We start from the raw sequence: 11,673 nt of genomic DNA on the forward strand, positions 1-11,673 counted from the left end.
ACTCATCTAAGCAGAGGGAGGGCTCTGGGTCCTATAGAGGCTTCCCGTTCTCCTGCCGGTCTCCTCGTTCCCCCGCAGGGTTCTCAGTTTAAATCTCCCGCTGTTGGAGGCTGCGGCAGGCTTATGAAGCACTCGGGCCCCCGAAGACAGGCGGCTGTGTACTGCGAGAGAGGCTGCTCGCGCATGCGTAGTACAGAGCAGCCCGTCTTTGGAAGCCCGACTGCTTCCAAAAACTGCTGAAGCCAGCCCAACCCGGGAAGAGAGCAGTCCATGACCGAAGGGTCGTAAACTGCTAACGAAGGGGCCTGCGGACGAACATGGGGACCATGAGGAGGATGGGAAGGCTCTATAGGACCCAAAGCCCTCCCTCTCCTTAGGTGAGTATCTGATTTTTCTTTAAATTAGGCTTCAGACTCCCTTTAACTGTCCCACAGAGGAGCTCACAATCTAATCCCTACCCCAGTCATATGTCTATGTATGTATCGTGTTGTATATGCATTGTTGTAGTCTAGGGCCAATATAGGGGGAAGCCAATTAACGTATATGTATGATATTGGGATGTGGGAGGAAACCTGAATGCATGGAGGAAACCCACACAGATGGGGAGAACATACAAACACCATGCAGATAGTGCCCTGGATGGGATTGGAACGGGGGCCCAGTGTTGCAAGGTGAGAGTGCTAATCACTAAGCCACCACATTAGCCAAGCGTTTTTCAAAGTGTTAGCGTTTGGAAAAGCACTCAGAATCGCGCTAGGTGTGCACCAGCCCTTAGTTTCAGCTCTGAAAACACGTAGCTCAAATCGCTACCAAAACGATGACACAAAGCCTTAGCGATTGGTATAGCGCAGAGGTCACCAAACTTTTTCGGTCAAGGGCCGGGTCAACATACTTCAGGCTGCTGGGGGCTGCAACATACATAACATGATGTTGAAAACCATTACATTGAATCTAGGTATTAATCCGGAGGAGAACTCCCAGCAGCAGCCATTCAGTCATGCGGCACCCGAAGAACGTCTTTGTGCACCAGACAGGGAAGCATACCCAGGTGACAACCTGCCATCCAGTTGGACAGCAGTGTCATCTGATGCAGAATTGGCTTGGAAGCCAGCGAATGACTACTCACTGGCTTCTACAGTATGTGGGATGGGTGATGCCAGCACTGCTATTCTATATGTGGGCTGCCGATATTTAAAGCTACAGTGAGCCGCACCTATAAGTTATACATTTGTGTTTGGGGGGCCAGTGAAAAAGCCTTGGCGGGCCGCGGGCCTTAGTTTGAGGACCGCTGCTAGCGTTTTGTGATTTCTAAGGTGTCCCAGCCCTAACTCGATGTCTAAATTACCGCGGCGCCCTCTTCCAGAGTACACAGAATTATCTGTTTCAACAACAGGAATGTTCTTTATGACATTTTTGTCTCCACTTTTTATATGTTCATAAACATTGCTTCCTGGTTGGGAGTTGATAATATCTCCAATAGACATTTATAAAATTGTGTGAAAGTTTTCAGAGTAATGCCTAGATCGCCGCCACTCTGTGGGCTTTGGCAAGTTCCCTATTGTATTGCTTCAATCCAGCTGGGACATGACTTTCCTTCTCTATACGATCATGCTGCAGCCTCCGCATAGGTGCAGAGGCCAGTGTGGGCCATGTGATGGGGCGGGGCTAGACTCCCATACCCAGATAGCTAGCCGTATTGGTGGTCCCAATGGGGGCTAGCAGGAACCTTACTTTGGTCACCCAGTGGTGCAAGATTGCGTTAGGATAGTTGTGATGCACCATTATGCAATCTAATTTATATGGTGCAATTATTGGGAGTCACTTCTGTCTTTTATTTCATCACTTTCTCACCTTATCTATACAACACTTTTCCTGTAATAAAGGGATGCAAAATACTAAGAAAAAAAAAAAAAAAAAGTTCCTTGCCACCACCTGAAGTTTAGTACTGCTTTTTCATCTTACTTTTACTACTTTTCAGCTTGCTAGATGATGATGGAAAATATCATATGGATTGGTCAATAAAAACTTCAGAGGAAAGACTAATTGATTTTTTACTCACAAACAATTTTACTCTTTATATTGTTATTTTATCCTGTTTTGCCAAATTTCCTTTCAGATTGGGCATACATTAGAGTGGGCAAAATTGCTGCAATTTTAAAAACTGTGCTGAAAAAACTGTGTATGTGACATGCATGCGGAAAGTAAATGCATCCAGTTAGGTATCATAGACGGAGAACAGAGGCGCCAACAGGATAAAAATCGCTAAAATCTTTAAAATTGCTATGGAGGCAGTGGTGGACTCACCTCCCCAAAGCAGACATGAAACTGTCAGTTTTCAAAAAAACATATATTTATTGACATACTCCAAAAACGTTGCAACGCGTTTCACAGGTATATTCCTGATTCCTCAGGCAGTAAACAATGTAAACAATGTAGTGTTTAAAGGGACTCCGAGCAGTGCAGAAACTATGGAAAGATGGATATCATTTTAAAGCTCTCTTTCTCCTAAACCGTCGCCCTACACCTTTTCGTTTTCTCTATTTTCGCGATTGAAATCGTGGCCGTGGCAATTTCAATCGCGAAAATAGCGAAAACTAAAATGCGTAGGGCGACGGTTTATATATCATTGGAAAGAGGAGAAAGAGAGCTTTAAAATGATATGCATCTTTCCATAGTTTCTGCACTGCTCGGAGTCCCTTTAACAGCCAGCTGTCATAAGCACACCTTTTTGCATCCAGTTAGGTGTTTAAAAACAAAAGTGCAAAAAAAGCAGAACAATGGCATAATCTACGGGAGCCTGTATAGAAAGTCAATGCAAGTGCGTTGTAATGTTGTCTGCCGGCAAATTTGGGTTGTTTTTACTTATAATAAGACAGACCGTTTGTGTCCCAAAATACTGAATTCCGTCATGCTAGCAGCTTATTTCCATGGCTAGAAATAAATCAATACTATGCAAAGTGAGACGTTAAAAAAAAAGAGCGATCAAGAAATGAGTGATAGTTGCCATGTGATTTGTTTATGTTGTTTGATCCACAATGAGCCTGCAGGACATCATCTTTACTGCTGGCAGACAGGAAGAAAAAAAAAAAGAAAGACAGCACCAACTGACGTTATTTATAACCACACCCCCTAACAATTCAATAGGCTGAAAGGTTATGTTTTCATAGATATACATATGCACAGAGAGATACTGCTGCTTGGCAGTTGGAAACAGACGTTACTTCCCACAATGCAACCAGGTTCACAGTCAGGACACTGTAAGGACCATGGTCATGACATCACACTGTGGGAGGGGTTTCACCACAATTTCAGCCATACAGACCCCCCTGATAATCTATTTGAGAAAAGGTAAAGATGTCCCATGGGAAAGGGCTATTGATTGGGATGAATTTTAATCCTTAGTTACAGTTCCTTTTTAAAGAGGGATTGTCAGCCACAAAACAAAAATTCCATTTATCCACTGCCCTGTGTTAATTATGCAGCCTGCAACCTGACCCTGCACTGCAAGCACTCCAATCTATTCAGAAATGTTTCTGCTGTAATTAATCTTATCTCAGTCAGCCTGGCTCTATTTTTGCCATTGCCAACGAGAAGGAAGCTTGTCATCACCCCTCCCACATTTGTGCTCCTCACTGATTGGCTGAGAGCAGAAAAAAGTAACGGAGGAAATGACATCAGGATTTGGCTTCAGTCAGAGGGAATCCAAGATGGAAAATGCCAGGAACAAAATTCTCTTTTTTTTCTGTTTACTATATAAAATCCACCGAAATCAAATTGTAGACAGTACAATTATATATGTAGAACAAGTAGTAATCTTCTTATATATGTGTTTTTTCCCCATGTATTGTATGGCTGACACTGCTGCTTTAAATTGCACCCCAATTGCAGTGGCGGGCGGCAGACGGGAGACTGAACTGTCCGGAAAATGCGAAGTTCAGCCTCCCGTCTGAAAGAGACCTAACTGAAGTAAAGTGTGAACAAAAGTAAAAAGTCAAACAGTGATGAGCTCCTATCCAGGTGCGACAGGACATAGTTTAGTAACTCATCATTCATTTCTAAGCTGTAAGCAAATATTTTTCCAACTCTGTTTATATGACAACATCTATAAACATCTTATAAGCGTCCATCAAGATCTCCTCTCCACTCACTTACTAGTAAGGAGAAAAAAACATCATTTTCCTGGGCGCAAACTAATGAATACAGACGGTCCCCTACTTACAAACAGGTTCCATTTCAATAGATTGTTTGTAAGTTGAGTCCTGTGTTAATCATGGTGAAACGTTTACTTTCTGTAAACTCTGGCTTTGGACATAGAGTATAAACAATGTTTTTTTGGTTGTTTTCAATGTGCTTTTAACCCCCCTGGCGGTATGAAAATGCCGCCAGGGGGCAGCGCAGCAGTTTTTTTTTTTTTTTAAATCATGTAGCGAGCCCAGGGCCCGGCGATCCGTGTGCTGGTCCAGCAAAAAAAAAATTATGTAAATCGGCCCAGCAGGGCCTGAGCGGCACCCTCCGGCGGCTTACCTCGTGTCACACACGGGGTTACCGCTAAGGAGGTTAAAAAGGAACTTTAGCAAAGTATTGGACTTCATCCCAATCAGTAGCTGATACCCCCTTTCCCACGAGAAATCTTTAACAAATACATCATCAGGAGGGGGTTTGTGTGGCTGATATTATGGTGAAACCCCTCTCACAGTGTGATGTCATGGGATGGTCCTGACAGTTTGCTGTCTGTGAACCTTGTTGCATTGTGGGAAATAATGGCTTTTTCCGACTGCCAAGCAAGCAGCATCTCCCTGTGTGCATAGAACTCTTAGTAATGAACATTCCGCACAGATCACCTGGCAGAACTAAAGAGGTCACCACCAGTGACAAATCCCAAAATGTAAAGCAGAGGAGAGGAAAGATTTTACAATGGGCAAACACTGACTAAATAATTTATAAGCAATCTTATTCATTATGTAATTTTCTTTACAGTTCCTACTTACAACACTTAAAACAATACTGAAATCTGTAACAACAGAAAATCTAAATCTCAAAACTTTACTAAAAAGAAAAAAATAATTAAAAGATTCCAGTTTTACATTTTTTCGGTTGCCAGAGAGGAGACAGGGAGATGTAAAGTTGAATGTTTCCTTTTATTGGTGAACTTAGATTTCGGTAGCTGGCTCTCTCTGAAGCTCGCTAGTGTCATTTTTAAGTCTCAACAGATGGTATGTGTACCCCAGAGGGGGCTATAGGAGGGTTTTGCAAAAGACCGATAAACCATTTTGAAATACATCTAAATGAGTATTTATGGTCAATAAACAGTATCAAGGAAAGTTTAGCAAGCCTTTATACACAATTATGGAATCTTCTTAAAGAAACCTGAAGCGAAAATAAACGTATGATATAATGGTAGGTGAACAGAGGCGCCAGAAGGATAAAAGTACATAAAATTTTTAAAAAATTGCTGGGAGGAAGTGGTGGACTCGCCTCCGTTAAAGCAGACACCAAGGACTGTAAATATATAGATATACACATTTATTGAAAATACCCCAAAGATGCAACGCGTTTCGCGGGCACAGCCCACTTCTTCAGGCAATAAGCAGGGGATAAACAACAGCAATTCAGTTATAGCAAGCAGAGCACCTCTGTGATATGATATAATGAATTGTATGTGTAGTACAGCCAAGAAATAGAATATTAGTAGCAATTAAAATAGTCTAATATTGTTTTCCAGCACAGGAAGAGTTAAAAAACTTCAGTTGTTATCTATGCAAAAAGAGCTTCTCTGAGCTCTCCGACCCACGGGGTCCAATACAGTCCTGTTTTCTGAACAGCTTAAACAGCCAAGAAACAGTGAGAAGCCTGGAACCCACTAAAGCGTTTTTTCGACCGTTTAGGGAGCGCTTTAAATCGCTAGCAATTTCCCTAAATGCTCTGCCAATGTAAATAAATGTAAAAAATTCCACAGTAGCGATTGCGATTAGCAAAATCGCAGGACGTGCAGCATTTTGGGAGCATTTGTGCTTCAATGTAAAGTATTAAAGCGCTGGCAAATCGCTCATGAATTGCTACACATAGCGAATTGTGTGTGATTCTAAATTACTGTAAAAAAAATATATAATTAATCGAAAGGACCAGTCCAAATTAAAATCGCAAATCGCTATCACAATCGCTGGCAAAAAGCTTACACTTTTTAAAATCGCTACAAAAATTGCTGGAAAATGCTCATGAAATCGCTTAGGAAACGCTAATTAAAAACGCTAGCGATTGCGCTTTTGTAGTGGGTTCCAGGCCAGAGACAGCTGGAGATAAGGTTTTACTGCAGGAAAGGTCAAAGGGTCATTAGCTCTGCTTTGTTTTCTAGCTTAAAATACAGAGTGTGGTTTTAAAACTGCAACTGTGATGATGCAATGTAATTAAAAAAAAAAAAAAAGGTATCTAACGGAAAATAAAAATAAGAGACTATTTTCTTTGCCACTAATTTTCTATTTATTATCTGTACTACACATACAATTTATTATCTCATAAGTTTTGTTTTGCTTCAGATCTGCTTTAACAATAACAAATACACATGCTTCTAGGAATACTTGACGATGTTTCTCACAGCAGGGGGTGCGTGGTCAACACAGTCATTAATAAAGCGGTACAGGCTATAAAAAGGTTGAAAAACACACTAGGTATGCCAACCAGCGACCACACAGGGATCAGTTACAGCCCAATACGACTAAAAGTGGCCACTGAGGGTTCGTTCACACTAAGGGTGTTTTTGCCCTTTTTTCAAGCGCAGGCAATTTTCAAAATCACCCTAAAAACTCTTGTGCAATGATTCCCTATGAGAGAGTTCACATCTGAGCTTGACCATTTTTGAGGCGATTCCGCCTCAATGGAAGGTATGGGAAAAACGCAAAACGCTCACAAAATCGCTTTGTGCAGGGATTGCGTTCACGTTTTCAAGAATAAATACATTGTATTTATTCTTTTCCGTCAGGGAGTGAATTTAAAAACCGGACTGGAAAATCGCTTAGAAAAGCGCTTTTACCAAAAACGCAGCGCACAGTGGAGCGCTGGGAGGGAAAAAAAACCCCTGCGTACAAAATCGCAAAACACTTGCATTTGCGATTACGATTTTAGATGTGTACGAGGCTTAACCGTACAATCTTCAGCGTAGAATCGCCCGAAACGATAGATCCGAAAATAAAATGTTGTAATACATCGATTATTTCACCATCAAAGAACCAAATTTGTACTAACTATCCATCACAGCCGATTATAAAAACAGTTTTTGCGATCGAATAATTGTTGCTGAAAGGTCGCCATTAGAATCGTTCTCAACCTACGTGGTTTATTTTCTGCTAATCCGATCACATTTATCTGATTGCTTAAAACATTCAGATTATAGCGATCAATTCTACCGGCTCCTCCAATGGATCTCAATTAGCTTTCAGAAAAAGGTCACTTTAATGACAGCTTTATATAACACCTGCATATTGTGTGGTGATTTTCAACTACGGTGGCTCAAGGTTTAGAGACTAGACGGTGACAAACATGGCTAATAAATTGGGACAGTGACACATTCTAAGGGGTGGCCCGAGTGCAGGGAGTCGGTAATCTGCGGTACGCTGGCTCAACAAGACCGACTTACGATGCCCATGAATGGAATCAATCGTTTTGCCAAATCGGGGGGCAATCTATAAAGGTAGCCATACATTACTTAATTTCCCATCAAGCGATTAAGCGATCGACCATATTGGGCAATCAACAACATTATGGTTGATCGAAAGTCGATCGAGTAGTGGCCCACACACTTCAAGCGAGATCCTATATGATTCTCCTTTACTTATCGATCTGAACAATGTTGTGCCTCCATGCTCTGACGCCAAAAATCCATTCTGAGTCACTCGAAATCATATGACCAGTACACGGTTCCGTTATGATCGATCAGCATCTGCCAATTCTGTCCCATCAAGTAAGTTAACCGATTAGACCAGATATCAGCTTATTTCCATCAATCCAGCGCAATGGAACGTAATCAATTCTCCCCCGATCCAACAAAATGATCAAATCAAATGGTATCGTTTATGGCCAGCTTTACAGTGATATCTAGCACATCACAACACACTGCTTCTATTGGTGTCAGCCTGCGGCCTAGAACCTACTACAAAACGCTATCGCTAATCGCAATCGCTATCATTTTGTATGAGCGGTTTGTAATCGATTTCATGAGCGATTTTGGTGGCGCTTTTAAAAAGTGTCAGCTTTTTCCCAGTGATTGTGCAGCGATTAGCGGTTTTAATTCTGATTGGTCCTTTCAATTAATTTTAACTTATTTACAGTGTGCAATAACTTCAAAACACTAGCAAAATTGCTCTGTGTAGGCTTTGATGAGCGATTACGCCAGCGTTTATATACTTTACATTGCAGAAACGCTAAACGCGAAAAATGCTGCATGTCCTGCATTTTGCGATTTGGTAATCGCAATCGCTCCAGTGGAATTTGTCCCATCCATTAACATTAGCTGAGCGTTTAGGGAAATCGCTAGCGGTCTGAATCGCTCCCTAAACGCTCAGAAAATTGCTCTAGTGGGTTCCAGCCCTGCAAGGGAGTTTGAAGCAATGTAAAAAACAAAACAAAAAGAAACAGATACTCACCTAAGGAGAGGGAATGCTTTCCAAACTTCAGCCCAGTTTCTCAGCTTTCAGAAATTGCAGACAGTAACAATTGGACTTAAAGGATACCAGAACTCCATTTTTTTTGAGAAACAGGGGGAGCAGGCATGTACTCTTACCAGCTAATGCCTACCGCTCCCACCATTCTCCTCTCAGCCCCCGGTAACTCACCTAAAAGCCCCCCGGGATCCTTTTCCGGGTCCCCGGAGTCTGGCATAACTGCGCAGACGTTGGCCCACCTGCGCTTCCTACAGCGTGCACCCGTGGCCGGGAGCGCACTGCTCATGCGTATGACATCACTGCGTCATGCACATGTCATATGCAGGCGCAGTGCACTTCCGGCCATGGGTGCACGCTGTAGGACGTGCGCAGCCTGGCCGGCGCCTGCACAGTAAGTCCCGACCCGGCTGACCGGAAGAGGATCCCGGGGGGCTGAGAGGAGAACAGGGGGAGCGGTAGGCATCAGCTGGTAACAGTATATACCTGCTGCTCCCTCTGTTTCTCAAAAAGATTTGAGCTCTGGTATCCTTTAAGTCCAATTGGCTGACGGTGTAATGGTTAAGGGCTCTGCCTCTGACACAGGAGACCAGGGTTCGAATCTCGGCTCTGCCTGTTCAGTAAGCCAGCACTAATTCAGTAGGAGACCTTTGGCAAGTCTCCCTTACACTGCTACTGCCAATAGAGCGCGCCCTAGTGGCTGCTGCTCTGCTCTGGCGCTTTGAGTCCGCAAGGAGAAAAGCGCAATATAAATGTTATTTGTCTTGTCTTGTCTTGTCAATTGTTACTGCCTGCAATTATCCAAAGTTGAGAAACTGGACTGAAGTTTGGAAACAACGCTGTTAAAAAGGTAACACAAAACCTTTATAGAATGCTAGAGTATAAAAAGAAGCAGATTACCTGCATAACAGAAGAGTCCATTCCTGTGATCAGTCAGTGTCTGGGGTTACAGCGGCTCTGCCATGTGTGATCTCATGCTGGACAGTCTCCCTCTAGACTCAGCACATCTGATGTGACTGTGGTATGTGCAGTACAGGTGACTGAGAACTCTCCTCCCACCAACACAGCCTATTCCACCCTGCCCAGTGCAGCGATCAGCACTAACCTCTCACTGCACTCACCCAAAGCAATGTGCCCTCAGAGGAGCTCACAGTCTAACCCTGTAATAGTCATAGTGTAATGTCCTACCATATTATTATTCTGTATTTATATAGCACTGACATCTTCTACAGCACGTTACAGAGTACATAGCCATGTCACTGACTGTCCACAGAGGAGCTCACAATCTCATCCTGCCATAGTCACAGCACTCCACCAAAGCAATGCCACTCACTGTCCTCAGAGGAGCTCACAATCTAATCCTGCCATAGTCATTGTCTAATGTCCTACCATATTATTATTGTTATTATATATTTTTGCAGCACTTTACAGAGTGTGCAGTCATGTAATTGACTGTCCTGAGAGGAGCTCACAATCTAATCCCTACCATAGTCACAGCACTCCCCCAAAGCAATGTCACTGACTGTCCTCAGAGGAGCTCACAATTGAATGTCTACCATAGTCATAATGTCCTGCCATAGATATTACTATGTATTTCTATAGCACGGACATCTTCTGCTGCACTTTACACAGAGTACGTAGTCATGTCACTGACTGTCCTCCTCAGAGGAGCTCACAATCTAATCCCTATCACAATTTAATCCCTACCATAGTCACAGCACTCACTCAAAGCATTGTCACCCACTGTCCTCAGAGGAGCTCACAATCTAATACTACCATAGTCATAGTCATTAGTCATAGAAGGTGTCAGTGCTATATAAATACATAATAATAATATCTGTTCATGGTATTCAATATCTGTTGGCCCTCCTCCTACATGGAGGTGGTAAAATTGGTAAGTGATTGGCCAATCCTAATTGGATGTGTGTGCCAGGCTTAGAGGGTGCGGACAAACATCCAATTATGATTGGACATTCACTGACCCATTTTACCACCTCCCTGTAGGATGAGCGCTTATCTACACAATCTGCTCATAGTATTAAATGTCTGTTGGCTCTCATACTACATGGAGGTGGACAAAAAAAATGGACAATCAAAATTAAAGGTGAGTACCAGGCTTAAAGAGGAACTATATTGAAAATAACCATGAATACAATCGCTTACAATATTCATTTATAGATTATTTAGTCACTGCTTTCTCATTGTAAAACTTACCCCACTCAGATTTACATTATGAAATGTATCACTGGTGGTGACAACTTTAATTCTGCCAGGTGATCTGTACAGAATGTTCGTTACTGAGAGTTCTGTGCAGAGAGGGGGGTGCTGCTTGCTTGGCAATTGGAAAAAGCTGTTATTTCCCACAATGCAACAAGGTTCACAGACAGCAAACTATCAGGACCATGGTCATGACATCACACTGCGGGAGGGATTACACCACAATATCAGGCCCAGTGGCGTAGCTAAGGAGCTGTGGGCCCCGATGCACGTTTTACAATGCCCCCCCCCCCCCCCCCCCCAAGCACGCTATACATAACAATTGATACGGCACACCAAAACCTGCCAATGGCAACTACAGTGTCAGAGGTGCAAGAAGGGGATGGGGAACAGTGTGTTAATGATTACCACTATTCAAAGTATCTATAGAAGTGATTATTATGAGCACAGAACCAATAGAGAGCTAATACTGTATTTGAGGGAGGGCCCTTCGGGGCCCCTCTGATGCGGTCGCTACCTCTGCACCCCCTATTGCTACGCCCCTGATCAGCCCCCTGATGATCTATTCGAGAAAAGGTAAACATTTCTTGTGGGAAAGGGGGTATCAGCTGCTGATTGAGATGAAGTTTAATCCTTGGTTCCTCTTTTCCACATGATCTGAAGCTAAATGATAGTTGCTGTCAGTCTCCCTGCAGTTGTGGATTGCACGGCCGTATTGCTACATTGTATCCTGTTCTGGGTTTTGTAATCACGTTTTGAATAAAGCTCTGGTTATACAATGAAAGCCAAACACTAGAATAATGAG

At 42.9% G+C, this 11,673-nt stretch overlaps 1 protein-coding gene across 1 annotated transcript in view; it reads right to left on the reverse strand.

Moving 5' to 3' along the window:
- The window catches only part of TC2N (tandem C2 domains, nuclear), an 83,893-nt gene extending 74,259 nt beyond the window's left edge, over positions 1-9,634 (reverse strand). Inside the window, exon 1 of the mRNA XM_068254590.1 lies at positions 9,552-9,634. The gene's annotated coding sequence lies outside the window, so the exon portion shown is untranslated. The remainder of the gene's footprint in view (positions 1-9,551) is intronic.
- Positions 9,635-11,673: the final 2,039 nt, after the last annotated feature.

The sequence above is a fragment of the Hyperolius riggenbachi genome, chromosome 9, assembly GCF_040937935.1.
Source record: "Hyperolius riggenbachi isolate aHypRig1 chromosome 9, aHypRig1.pri, whole genome shotgun sequence".
Taxonomy (NCBI): Eukaryota; Metazoa; Chordata; class Amphibia; order Anura; family Hyperoliidae; genus Hyperolius; species Hyperolius riggenbachi.